We start from the raw sequence: 13894 nt of genomic DNA on the forward strand, positions 1-13894 counted from the left end.
CCAAGAGCGTATGCAAAAAAAAGAAAGAAGAAAAAAAACATGCACACGCTGGGTACGCGCATAAAACAAACAGAAGGGAAGTGAGACCCGAGAGGGGGGCTTAAAAAAGGAGAAGTGCTCTCAGGCTCAACAGTTAACCAATCGCACGGTTGCCACTGTCTAAACAAGTAGCCGGTCGCGGAGAGGTGGGGGAGTACCTGCGCGAGGGACGTTTCCTGCCAAACGCACACGCACAGATGCAACCGCAACTTTTTAGTACGCGGAAAAAAACACTGCTGAGATTTGTTTGCAGTCCCCAAGACATAACAAACTCCAGTTAACCACAAAAGCACCCTATAAAGTCAAAGGCAGCCCACACACACACACACAGAACAACCCCCCATCCTCACACAGCAAGCGTGCAAAAGTGGTGCAATGCTTCAAGCCTCGGCTGTTAGAACAGCGAAAGAGAGACAGACAGGAACGTGAGCGCGAGAAAAAGCAGTTCTTACCTCTCACATCATGATTACTATTGAGTGCGCGTATGTGTGTGAGAGATCAGACACGGGCGGCAGGCCGCGACAGCAGAGCCTCAGGCACCGGGTGGACCATTCTCAGAGAGGAGGAGAAAGAGAGAGAGAGACAGATAGAGAGACAGCAGAGCGCGTGTGGCTGCTGGTTGCGCCACTGTGTGTGTGAGTGTGTGTGTGAGCCTGCGAGAGCGAGAAACATCAGCACTGCGCAGAGCACTGAACTCAAGCGCCAATCACGTTCACTGGAACCGCCCACCCACACAACCAGGAAGCGCTGCTGCTAATGCTTTGAGTTCCTAACCAAAGAGAGAAGAAAATGAGAAGGGGAGGGCACAAAAGGAAGGAAAGGGAGGTAAAGAAAAGAAAACGAGTGTGCTTGTGAGATTACATCGTGCCTTCCCAGGAGCCTGTCTGCGTTCAACTCCAGACTGCAGTGGGACACGCATACACACACAGCTGTACACCTGGTGCATTGTGCGACAAAGTTATCTGCTGCTAGGAAAGAGAGAATTTGGGCTTCATTTGCCTCTGAATATGGGTAACGGTCATTTCAGGAGAGGAACATATCATCGCAGTGACTCTGCATGAGGCGTTTTCCCTATAATCCGCTTTGAAAAGCATGATATATTTACACCATAAGCTATTTATTAAATGACACAAAGGAGAACTGGGTTGCCTTCATTTATTTCACTGATGTTAATACTAACAAACTCCCACATGGCCGGGAATTTAGAGTCCCTTCAAACTAAACAATATTTTCCTGGAGGGCCATAAAGCGTTGAAACTCGGGCATTAATTCATTATCTTCAAAAAAAAAAAAAAAAATGCTTTATAGCATTATTTGCATACTTGAGCCTCGCCCAGCAACGACTGCGGTTATGACTCCATCAGACTACTGGAAAAAATGGTACATAGCTCACAATGGAATAATTATTATAATAAAAGACAATCAGCTTTTTTGTGTGTGCAAAACCTTGCTTTTGTTCACACACACTAAACACAAGGAATTCTTTTTAGAACTGATTAGAGATTCACTTACGCAGACGGTTCACGGATATGTGAAAAGCTCAGGTGTGTCCTGGGTCTTTTTGGCTTTACAATCAACAGCATGTGCATGGCAGAAAACTGCTAAAAAGGGCTATACAACCAGTGTTACTTTAGTATTATTTATATACTTTACTTTAAAAAACTTCTACTTTAATTGAAGTTTTAGTAATTGTGTTTTTTTGCTTTTGTCATTATTTTTTGTGTTTTTAGCTTTGCAGATTTTCAACCTGCAAATTATTGCAATGTATTGCTACATTGTTGGTAGTAAACGAACAATGTTTATTCATTCACAGTGTTACCCTGACCGAGAAATTTACCTTTATTTATCATAAAAAATCCTTTTGACAGCTCCAGGGCTTTTGTAAAAAAAAAAGAGGCAGTTTCTTTGTCCTAAAACACTGTGTTAGTGGTCATCCAGTTCGAAATGTTGACTACAAATTATGATTCTTTGCCGCCTTTAGCCGCTGCCTAAAACGAAATTTTACTAAAGGTTAACTCTTTGAATTCTTGTACCTGGGAACAATACAAGTTTGCTAAGAGGTATTTCCTACTAAAGCAAGGCGGTATTTGACTCTGGTAAGCGTATCCATAGCAGACTGGTGGCAGTGGCCTTGGATGGCAACAAGCCCAGTGCATAAAAAAATTAATAAAAATAAAAAAATCAACTGTCTATAGTATAGACAGCCGAATTGTATTGAAAGCCCATTTTTCCAGTGGTGGAGTACCCCTTTAAACTTATTTCACTTAAGTTTTTTAAGTTAAGTTTAGGTTTTTCCATCTAATATTTATATTCTATTGTAGTTCAGATTTATTTCAATTAACAAACTTTTTTTTTTTTTTTTTTTAGTTAATAATAACAACACTGTTATACATACAGTGGACATACTAGTCTTTTAGACAGATGTTTGTTTTATACATCTGTTATCAACAGCCTCAGAATCACTTTTAACCACATTTAGCAACACATTAACAACTAAACTGAATATTCATATTCATATAGTTGAACAGAAATGAATATTCAATGCAGCTTGAGCTCTATGTGACATACTGTTACAATTAACAGAGAAAATAATTTAAACTTGGCAAGTTGTCCCATTTTGCAGTTGGACAATTTGGATAAGTCTGGCCCATTTGCAGCTCATTCAGGCCAAAATTGTTGTTTTTAAGTGGCATTTCTGCCAAAATGCATGTATATAAATTTAAGGGTGGGTTTATCTGAAAAAGTTGGTAATTGTTTATCTGTGATGGCTGATATACTAGTGCTGAAGCTGAAACAGAAACAGAAAACAACAAAAACCTAAAAAAATTATTGCAGAATGCGGAAAGTGAAACCTAAATGCCAATCAAAATGTCTTTATGTCCAAGAGAAATTTATATTGATAATTTGAGTAACTGAGTAGATGGAAATAATTTTACAGATAAAAAAAAAAAAAAGTAGAATATATACTAAGTGCTTTAAACAAAACCCTAAGTATCTTTCAAAGATTTGATACTTGAAACTTTGGCAACTAAACTTAACTAAATGAAAGACTACTGCACCAGTTTAAACTCAAGTTTAGAAATGTTAATTAAATTCAGACTGGAACCTGCATTGTAAATGTGGATTCTGTAACATTTGTCATGTATACCATAAATAACCTATTATGCATATGCCTATTTTAGCATCTACCATAGTTTCAGATTTGTGCTTATATCTTATTTGTAAATAATAATAATAATAAAAACATACCCTTACTTGAATATAAATGGAAATAACTTTTGTAAATTCTTGTAAAAAGTATAATTGTAAAGTTGATTTCCCCATGTCTAGACATCAGGGTGGTTCACCTAATAAATGCAATTTTGGTCATACACAATTACCAAAGCAATGTTACTTAGTTACCTAATAATTTAAAACAGTCATGTGAACTACACTAGGCCCGATATCAAAATGGTTAGCCTGTTCAGGTACCCTCTGGCTGGCATCAGCAATACATTTATGATAATTTATGCTGTTGACTCCAAGACCAAGGGAACAGTCCAACTCTGGTTTATATTAACAACCACACACACACACACTCTCATTTCACTCTGCCTACCTCTTTCCCCATTTCCCTCAACTGACCGATTCATTCAGATATTACACATAGGGAAAATATGTCTTATCCAGTAATTCCTGTCTTCTTCCTTTCCGTATACTTTTGTGTCCTCATACTTTTAAAAGGTTGTTTTAATATTAAGAGTGACGATAGTGGCAAAAATAGTCACACAGTAAGAGAATATGGTCATACTTTCCACTGAAATGACTTTCGCTCGCTCTCAAGCTGAATGACAAATGGAACTCTATTAGCAGACTGTTAAAATGGCCAAACACTCTCAAGTTTTGCATCCGCATAATTTTACATGTGCATTTCTCTAAATGACTGTGTATGGGTGAGCACCAGTGGGCAGATCAAAAATAACTAGCTAAAAGTATCGATGCTGGTAACTTTTTCTAGCATCTTAAAAAAAAAAAATAATCAGTAACCCAACTTTATTTTACTGTTTCCAAAACAGTCAAGCTTTGAATATTGCAGTGCTGGGAAGTCTGATTCATTTCAGTAATTCAGTTTTTTTCGCAGTGATTCATGTAAATAATCGTGTAAATACTGAAAGCTCCTGTACAACACTAAACTTTCGACTTTAGTTTTATAAGAGTAGGGGGTTGAATAAAAGATTGAATTTCTTTCAAAACCTTGTGAATGGTAGTGTGTATTTATAAAGATATTAAATAGCTATACGGTAGTTTTTGTATGTTGGAGCGCAGCTAGCTACTTTTTCAAAAGGGCAGCTTTGTATTAATAATGTAACTACTTTATATTATGATTATCTTGTAGTTTGGCAAGTTACCGTTTCAGAGTAATTTCCCCAGCAACACACACACACACACACACACACTAAATGGGGACATTCCATAGACATAATGTTTTTTATACAGTACAAACTTTATATTCTGTCCTCTTACACTAACACTACCCCTAAACCTACCCATCACACAAAACTTTCTGCATTTGAAAAATTACTTTTTATACCAGATTTACAAATGAAGACGTTCCTAAAGGGTGTTTATTTGAGATTTTGTCAGGTTTTGGCCACTTCTGGGAACAAATTATTCCCCACAATATAGTTAAATACGTAGGTACACACACACACACACAGTCGCACAATGAATGCATATTTATGTGGACCGTGTTTTTGTGTGGAATCTGTATGTGAACATAATACGGTATCAAACAATTTATATCAATGGATAGAAAAGTGAGTTAAAGCCCGAGCTGTGTCTGGGGTGACCTGATTTATGTTGGTTTGGCTTCATGACATCAGAACATTCACAGTTTTCTTGACCTCTCTTCGCCAAATACACTGACTCACCAAACAGACATCTAGACGAACGCATGATCGTCAAACACGCATTCAGAAGGAATTTTCTTACTGCAATCACACAGATGTCCTCCTCTCTCTCTCTCCCCCTCAACCCCTTATACTGTACCATCTCTCACAGGTTTCTCTTCAATGCGTTACCATTTACAGCTTAAACATGTCTGAGCAAACAGGTCAAAGAAAGGAGTGAAAGTGTTTGGGCGTGGCTGTTTACACAGTAAGTCAAAGTAACTGGGATTGGTAGTTTATAGTTTACTGAAAGAGCGTATATTGGTGTAAAGTAGATGTATGACTATTGATATAACGTCTGATACTCAAAGCAGCATATTCTGGCAAAGAACACTCAGTTGAGACAAGAAGAGATTGTCTGACCTGCAATAACCTTCAAAAGTTTGGGAGTGGTAAGAATTTCAAAATGTTTTTGAAAGAAGTCTGTCATGCACACCAAGACTGCATATATTTGATCAAAAATACAGTAATAACAATAATATTGTGAAATATTATTACAAATTGAAAATAAATGTTTTCTATTTTAATATTTTTTACATCGTTTTGCTTTGCGAGACATGAGTGCAGTTGTCAAAGATGTCCATCTAGCGCATGTTAACATAGAAAACAATGGAAAAGGTGCGCCGAAAACGTGTTCTGTATGAACTGCTGTGAACGATTCGCGTAGGGTGGTTCTTTACCTCCACGTCGTGCATTAAAATCGTTTAATGCACAGCCGTGAATTATCCCGCTTATACCATGGTCATTTGCCAGCATTGATAACTTAAAGCTGTTACTGATGTTTGCAGTGCAATATTTGCTCGTAAGGGTAAAAATGACTGTTATTTTCATCAGATACGGCTCGTTAGGTCTAGCATTCTGCCCGCTTTGAATCAGACACAGAGATAAAGTAGTGCATAAGATTACATTTATTTAAATGAATGAAATATAGCATTTATTTGAATTAATTATAGAGAGAGCGCGCGCGAGAGAGAGAGATGAGATTTGCGTACCTGCGTCTGTTCAGCGTATCTCTCTATTAAAAATGAAGCTGTGAGTTTAATTAGTTCAAAATAGCGATGTAACCCCCTCATAGCTGAGAAATATAATTGAGCAATTCAGTAGGGAAGCTATTTTATTACTAAAAGTCACGAGGCAGCGTTAACAAGTTTCTACGCTCCTGAATGTTTCTGTGTGCGCGCAGTGCGATCTCCGAGTGTGCTTCAATGAAAACAGCGCAGTAACGTAGAACGGTGATTAAACGGTCGGGTCAGACAGACCATGGTGTAAATGTTTATAAATGCAGCCCAAGCATACATACAGGCCTATAGAATGGTGCGTAAACAAATTTACAAGGAAAAAAATTATAAATCATAAATCAGCTCCATAAACCCATTACAAGGGTCCCGCCAGTAGTGGGCACTCATGCAACATAAGCAATGACGTATATCCGAGTGAACGAGACGGAGGGAAGTTAGAGGATAAAATAAAATAAATTGACTTAAACGCAGCCACTGACCGTGTTTTTTCATGATAAAACTGTAAAGCTGCTTGCTTTAAAGCATTATATTGTATAAAGTGCTATATAAATAAACGTGACATGACTTGACTGGAGTGCCGAATTGTAGAGCTGGTGCAAACATATCTGCAGCATCGCTATGATCAGATGCTTTCTTAACTGCTGTTTTCTCACACTGTCATGTTTTGTTCTGTGTTTATTTTATTATTGAGTGGAGTATATCGGGGAGTATACACCACATCCACTGGGTCTGGCTTTGCTCGGCCCGCCACATTAAGCATGGTGGTGCGGAGAAAAAGTCCCTGCTGATGTTAAAAGAAACATTTGGAGATCACAGAGTTACTCATGCAGCTTGTGTGAAACCGGGGCCATTTTGAATTGTGCAAAATATGAAAGTCACACCTGTACATGGTGCAGAGACAGGAAGTTTGCCTTTTGAACAGGAAATGAAAACCATGAGGTGACAAAGACAACTGCGGCACCATCTTTATCAACCTTCACGGGGCAGATCATTGAACGACGCCTCCGTTTGCCTCATTTTCAACAGTAGCTCCTGAATATGTGCCAACAAAGTACAGACACACACACACTGAACAAGGCAGAAATTTTCTGTGCACAAAAAAGCTCAGTGTTTTATAGCGATGCCTGTTTCTCTCTCTCAGCACTGGTATGTGTCAGGATACTGTAAATTGTGCTGGCTGGTGGATGTGAACTCTTGCTGGGTTAGAGAATATTCTCGTTACTCAGTAAGTCTGGACACCTCTGTACAGCTCATCTCGCCATCGAATAACCTCGTGTAAACCCTGCAAACCACACCCTTTCTCTTTCCGTTCGCTCCCATAATTTATATTTTATCACATTATCTGCACAGAGATACTCGAAGCTAAATGATCTATTAAATTATTCAGTAACATCCCTGCTTTACGGAATATTACGCTGTTTCTCAGCACATTTTGCTGGACGCAAAGATGAAGCTTACAGACATCAGCCATCATCTGAATAGCGTAAATGCGACTCAGGTTTCAGAGTTGGGCATCTCCGTCTAGATGCATTGCTGAAAGTCACCGGTGATGTTTCACATGTCCTTGATAAAAGCAGCATTGTGCTGGCCTACTTTACTGATTTATCGAAGGCATTCAGGCCTTGTGTTACTAAAGCACCCAAACTAAAGCAGTGCCCTACATCACAATGCTAGAACCACTTTTCTAGCAGAAATATCTTTGATGATACAATAATCGGTTTGCAAACACTGTTAAAGGATTTCTCAAGCTGCCGGTTCATTATATAGCACTGAATAATCTAAAGCAGTGGTAAACGGAAATGCTAAGACAGCAAAACGTAAGGTGTTTTCCAGGTTTACTGATCTCAGGGGGCCTATCTACTCATTGGTAGCAACACAGATGCTTTATATACAGCTAAATGTTTACAGTTCTGTTGTGCAGCATCTTATTAAAAAAAAAAAAAAAAAAGTTTCAGTATTTTCAGTTGATTGCATTTTATAATCTTGATCAAATTGTTAAAGTTTATATAAATTTGTATGAATTCATAAAACACAGAATAAAATGTGACCCTGGACCACAAAACCAGTCATATGTGTCAATTTTTTTAAATTGAGATTTATACATCATCTGACGTATATGATTGATGTATGGTTTGGTAGGATAGGACAATTTTTGGCCGAGATACAACTATTCGAAAATCTGGAAACTGAGGGTGCAAAAAAACATTGAGAAAATTGCCTTTAAAGTTTTCCATTTATGTTCCCGACTGTGCTGCATTCACTCACAAAAATAAATGTTTTATACATTTACGGTAGGAAATTTACAAAATATCTTCATGGAACATGATCTTTACTTAATATCCTAATGATTTTTGGCATAAAAGAAAAATCGATAATTTTGACCAATACAATGTATTATTGGCTATTGCCACAAATATATCCGTGCGACTTATGACTGGTTTTGTGATCCAGGGTAAAAAATGGAAAATACAGAATTTTGGGGGAAAATATTAAATCTAAAATCTAAATTAAAAGTTAGCTACTCTATGTAGTTTAATTGTGAACAAACAAGTTTACATTCATTATCAAGGTCTAACAAATATGTGGAAAACAATTCCTTCCCCATTAATGGTAAATAAATATTGTGATAAATATCGATATCGTATGACACGGGAAAAAAATATTGTGATAATATTTTTGCCCATATCGCCTAGCCCTATATATATATATATATATATGAAGAGTTCAGATGCAAAAGCCTCTAAGTGCCATCTGAAATTTTCTTCTAAAATTATCATTTTTATCAAGCTCGTATATTTAAGTTCAGTAATTTCACTTAAATGACAATTAATAGGTCATTTTCATTCCCATTTAAGTGAAATTACTGAACTTAAATATACGAGCTTGATAAAAATGATAATTTTAGAAGAAAATTTCAGATGGCACTTAGAGGCTTTTGCATCTGAACTCTTCATATATATATATATATATATATATATATGTATATGTATATATACACACACATACATATACATACATGCCTTCTTCATTAAGATACAATTAATTTATAAAATATATTGTTCTTTATGTACTACAACTGTTTGACATAAAAAATTAGACCAAAGACTCCACAGTTGCTAAATTAGGAAACTAAACTAGTTTCACTCGCTCAAACTGCTCAAGCAGCGAGAAAACAGGAAGTTTATGAGTAACTGTGAGTGAGAAGTTCTCAGTTTGCAAACGTCCTCTTTTGGAACACAGTCTTGCAAAACCTAACAAAGCCTAACACTGTTTGACCCAACGTGTGTTGAGAAAGAAGCATTTCATTTACTTTGCGAGATGTGTTAAGACTGAGAGAAACAGGAAAGAATGACAACAGCTCTCAATGACTAAACAGAACGGCTGCTCATCTCCTCCCGCCAAATATTATCAGCAGCTACAGATGTATCGCACTAAACAAAATGCAAAATATCACGTCACACCTTACATAAACACCTCTCAAGAGTGTCCTAAAGAGAAAAACAGCTGAATGCACTTATACACTTTCAAAGCTCTAATACATTGAGGCAAATTCGCTGGTGTGTTTTACACGGCCAATGGCGTTTGGCAGCAGATGCACACCCCTGATTCTCTTGAAACCGACTTTAAATATAATCAGATAAGTTGTGGGGCAACATCAGAGGAGAGTGAGCGATTAGTAGCTATTATGACTCTTCAACAAAGTCCAGCAACTTCATAAAATGGAAATTTACAAAGTGCCAAAGACACGTACGTAAAAGTCCATGTAAATAGTTTGCATACTAGAAACTGCACTTTCTCGAGACAAAGAGACACAAGAGGAAGCGATCAAGCATGTCAGAATACATGCTGTAAAAATGATAGTAATTTTAACAAAAAAATTATGTACATTTTAAAGCGTACAATAAGTAACCTTACCATACACAGCGAAAAATACTTATTTGAATATATTTTAAAATTTAGATTTTACTAATTACTAAATGTATAGTATTTAATTTAATATTTATATGCTTATGTTTATGTGACCTGTAAAATATATAGTAATCAAAATGGCTGAAAAATATATTATTTTACGGTCACAATCTGGCAAACAAATCAACCTGTTTTTTTTTTTTTTTACCATAAATTACAGTGTACAGTATATACATTCTGTATACATCAACAAATTGCTGAAACAACATTCTAAATTAAAAGTGTAAATCAGCAAACAACTCACAATTAAAAAAAGGTCAAAAATCTACATCGCAGTGTGCAATTGTTAGCATATATATATATATATAAAAAAAAATCAGTACGAAAAGCACATTTTTCCAGATATTCTCTCTCAGTCATACAAATTTAGTAATATACGTAAACAAAACATTTTCAGTAAATGTGTATATTTGATTCTATTTGCATTCGGTAAGTTCTTACCCGTGTGTGGTGCAGTATCTCCACTGAGAGTGAGACAGGAACTCACACATGGGTCACCAGCCAATGTGGCTTACCGCAATGCATTCTGGGCCAGATACTAACGTATGCCCCGGTGTGTCACAGTGCACAACCAAGCAGAGAGTAGCATGCATGCGAAACACTGCATTAAGATGTGTAAGTGTGTGTGTGTGTGTGTGTTTATGGTTTCAATGTGTGATCACATGATAAAGCACGGACTGAAGCAACTGTGTGTATGTGTTTAGCGATCATTCTCTCTATCGCCATGGAAACCTACTTTTATCTTATTTGCATCTGGGTGTACCAGCCGCAGAGAGAGAGAGAGAGAGAGAGAGAGAGAGAGAGAGAGAGAGAGAGAGAGAGCTGTGTCATTTTCACCCAGAAAACCCTACTGCCCTCCTCAGAGACTCAAGAAGTTTGCCATAGAATCCACAATCGTTTCTCACACGTAAACACTTTCCCCGAGCGTAGTGAAAACACGGCTATAATCCTGATACTTATCAAAATCTCATACTAATTTACTCGTCCTAAAAGTCAAACCTTCAAAAAAGAGGAAACAACTCTCATACACTGCTAAAGATAGCCTTGCACAGGAAGAGGCTTGTGTTTGCTTTATACAGAAGCCCCGAAAAACTATTTGAACGTGAGTCACGCTTAAAAGTGGAACAAGAGATTTGAAAACCTACTGTGACAAACTTCTTTTTGTGAAATGTTTTGCTTGAAAAATGTGTTTGTGCTGTCTTTCTTTAAAATAAATGCCAGCTGGTTTGTTATTTTCTTTTATAATGCAAATAAATGCATTCGTTGTTTTAGTATGTAAAACAATGTACGTGTGTGTGAAAGCATGCACTTGTGTTTGCATGTGAATTAGCATGCATGCATGCATTGTGCGTGTGTGTGTGTGTGAGGTTACTTGAGGTCTGCAGTTCACTCATGCCAGGTGTGTTATCTCAGACGTTCCACATGACTGAGTCGATGGTAGAGTTCCTCTTCTAAACTCACTCACCTGATCTAAAAACACTCACACGTCCCACTAACGCAACCCCTCGGGTGTTATTTACACTAATGACAATTAATGACAGTGAGAAAGAGAGAGAAAAACAGATTCAAGGCTAGTATATTCATACAAAAAAGCCTCCATCCTAATGCCATTGAACAAACTTTTTGAGCTATGATAATCAATGATTTTCTGAATTTCATGAATTTTATTTCCTCAGTACAGTGTTATTATTAACTAAAACTAAAACTAATAAAAGCCATTTGGTCACACTTTAGATTAGGGTCTAATTCTAACTATATACTAATTATTAACTACGACTTTTGCCTCAAACTCCTAAATGCTGCTGCTTATTAATAGTTAGTAAGGTAGTTGTTACGTTTAGGTATTGGGAAGGACTAAGAGATGTAGAATATGGTCAACTAAAGCTGCGTATGTCGCCAGTGGCTGGCGAGTTGGTCGCTAGTGGGCGTTCCCACAACTGGTACCTAGTAATGTTTATGAGTGACATTCACGGATGTTATTCCATGTTGTAGACAACAAATCAGTTTTCTTGCAGTTAAAACACACATTCTGGAGGGAAATTACTAATATATATGAAATCATATTAGTCTGACCTAGACAAGCTCCACATCTGTGGATCTAATGGGTGGAGGGATAGAGATATGGGTAGGGTTAAGGTGTGGTCGGACCTTGTAGCTCCACCCATTACGCCCAGTTTATATCTAGAGAGAGGGAGCAGGACTTCAAGCTCCGCCCATGGCTCTGCAGTGAGCAGCCTGTTGAGCCAAGAGCCATGGGAACCGAGCGAGGCCGGTGGAGCGAGTGTTAATGAGCGTCACCTGCGTGCCACACCGGTCTCCAGTCCCACGGTGGAGATCCGGAACGATAAAAGGAGGAGTGACCACAGTGAAGGACGAGAGAGGACCAGGCCTGGACTTTATGTTGGTGCTGTATTTTAGTTTATTTACTTTCGAAATGTATTTTAGAACTTTACTTTTGTTCTTTATGTTTATTTTATTATTAAAGTTGTTTAACATTCACCCGTTCCCGCCTCCTTCTTCCCTTATTAACAAACCCTGTAACAACAGGGCTTAACTGAAACAAGTTTATGTTGAAGCACCAACATTTCTAACTGAAATAAAAAAAATTGTTTTAGAAATATTAAATATAAAATAAAATATGAAAATATAAAAATATCATCAAAACTTAGTTTAAATAATAATAAAATTCCAATAAGTAAGTTAGTTCCAATTATGTTATTTTGAGGACGTTTTTAAAGATTCTCATGATGCCATAGAACTGTTATAAACATTCCATATGTTCCAATGACAGTGGATTTCAACATTTTTAACTTCAAGGCCACAACAATATTTAAAGTCCCTTCCTTTTTTGTTGTTTTAGCTTATTTCAATAGTTGCTTTGTCTTATTTTAAATAATTTTAAGTCATCTTGAGAGACCCCCTTGGAAGTTTGTTTAGGTTCCCTAGCTGGCCCTGGCCCGTGGTTGCGAACCATTGACATAGGAGAACGTACTGTAGGAGACACTTAAAGTACCTATAGTCCCATAAGAGAATCTTTGTAAGTACTTATTATGGAATAGAATAACTGTTTATGTTCCAATGATTCCAGTGAACTTCCAAAGAGAAGCAATCTGTGGTTCTTGAAGGCACCAGAACAAAGAACCATTCATCTACTGGTAAAACCGATGGATGGTACTTAAAACCAATACAGTGTTCTGAACCAATGACGTAACAACCAAAATGTATTAATTTTAAAATAACCATTATAAGTATGTACAACAAAAAATGTGTGCAGATAAAATACTTTTCTCTGCTGAACCAAAGGTGCTTATAAGAACCTTTCGAGTGATGCAGAGAAAGACAGAAAAGGAGGAATGAAAAAAGAGGTGCATGGAAAGGAAAGGCTCACATGAAGAAATGAACCACAGAGAGTAAGAAAGCGTGCTCAACACACAATGCCTCATTTCAAACCTTTCCGTGCTCACTTCTAACCTGGCACGTCGCTGAATATCAGGACGCCAAATATCCTTAGCTTGTGAAATACCCATTCCAATAGCTTTCCCGAGCCACCGGTGGACAGGAAGTCCTCGTCTAGCCCTCTTGAGTAATGGCACACGGTCTTACCTGACTCTGAGCCGCTCAGATCCAGTCCCGTATGTCCTCTCTTCTGTCTGCCGACAGGAAGCACACTCAGTCCGTCCCTATTTACAGTCCCCTGGCACTGCAGTACGGCTCACAGCTGGTGCATTCCTGCCTCAGCTGATGGAGAGAGGAGAGATAGAGAGCAGACACGGCAGGCAGGGAAAGAGGGAGAGAAAAGGAGAGAGTCACAACGCAGTATGAACATGCTGTACAAATCATCTCCTGTGAATGTGAGGTCAGCAGATGCTGATCAGCCAATCAGAGTCCTGATCTATAACAACTTGAGCTAACTGCATTATGCATTTCTTATTGTTTCAT

The 13894-nt window shown here is 37.6% G+C and overlaps 1 protein-coding gene across 21 annotated transcripts in view; it reads right to left on the reverse strand.

Annotated features, from left to right (window-relative positions):
* mbnl1 (muscleblind-like splicing regulator 1) overlaps positions 1–13652 on the reverse strand; it is a 57527-nt gene extending 43875 nt beyond the window's left edge. For 8 of the 21 annotated variants that reach the window (XM_084411611.1, XM_084411605.1, XM_084411601.1 and 5 more), the window contains exon 1: positions 492–688. The gene's annotated coding sequence lies outside the window, so the exon portion shown is untranslated. Of the gene's footprint in view, positions 1–491; positions 689–10396; positions 10616–13558 lie in introns of those variants that run through there. The other 13 variants (XM_084411610.1, XM_084411594.1, XM_084411619.1 and 10 more) reach the window with 6 other exon arrangements.
* Between the last annotated feature and the right edge of the window lie 242 nt (positions 13653–13894).

The sequence above is a fragment of the Rutilus rutilus genome (assembly GCF_951802725.1).
Source record: "Rutilus rutilus genome assembly, chromosome: 6".
Classification (NCBI taxonomy): Eukaryota; Metazoa; Chordata; class Actinopteri; order Cypriniformes; family Leuciscidae; genus Rutilus; species Rutilus rutilus.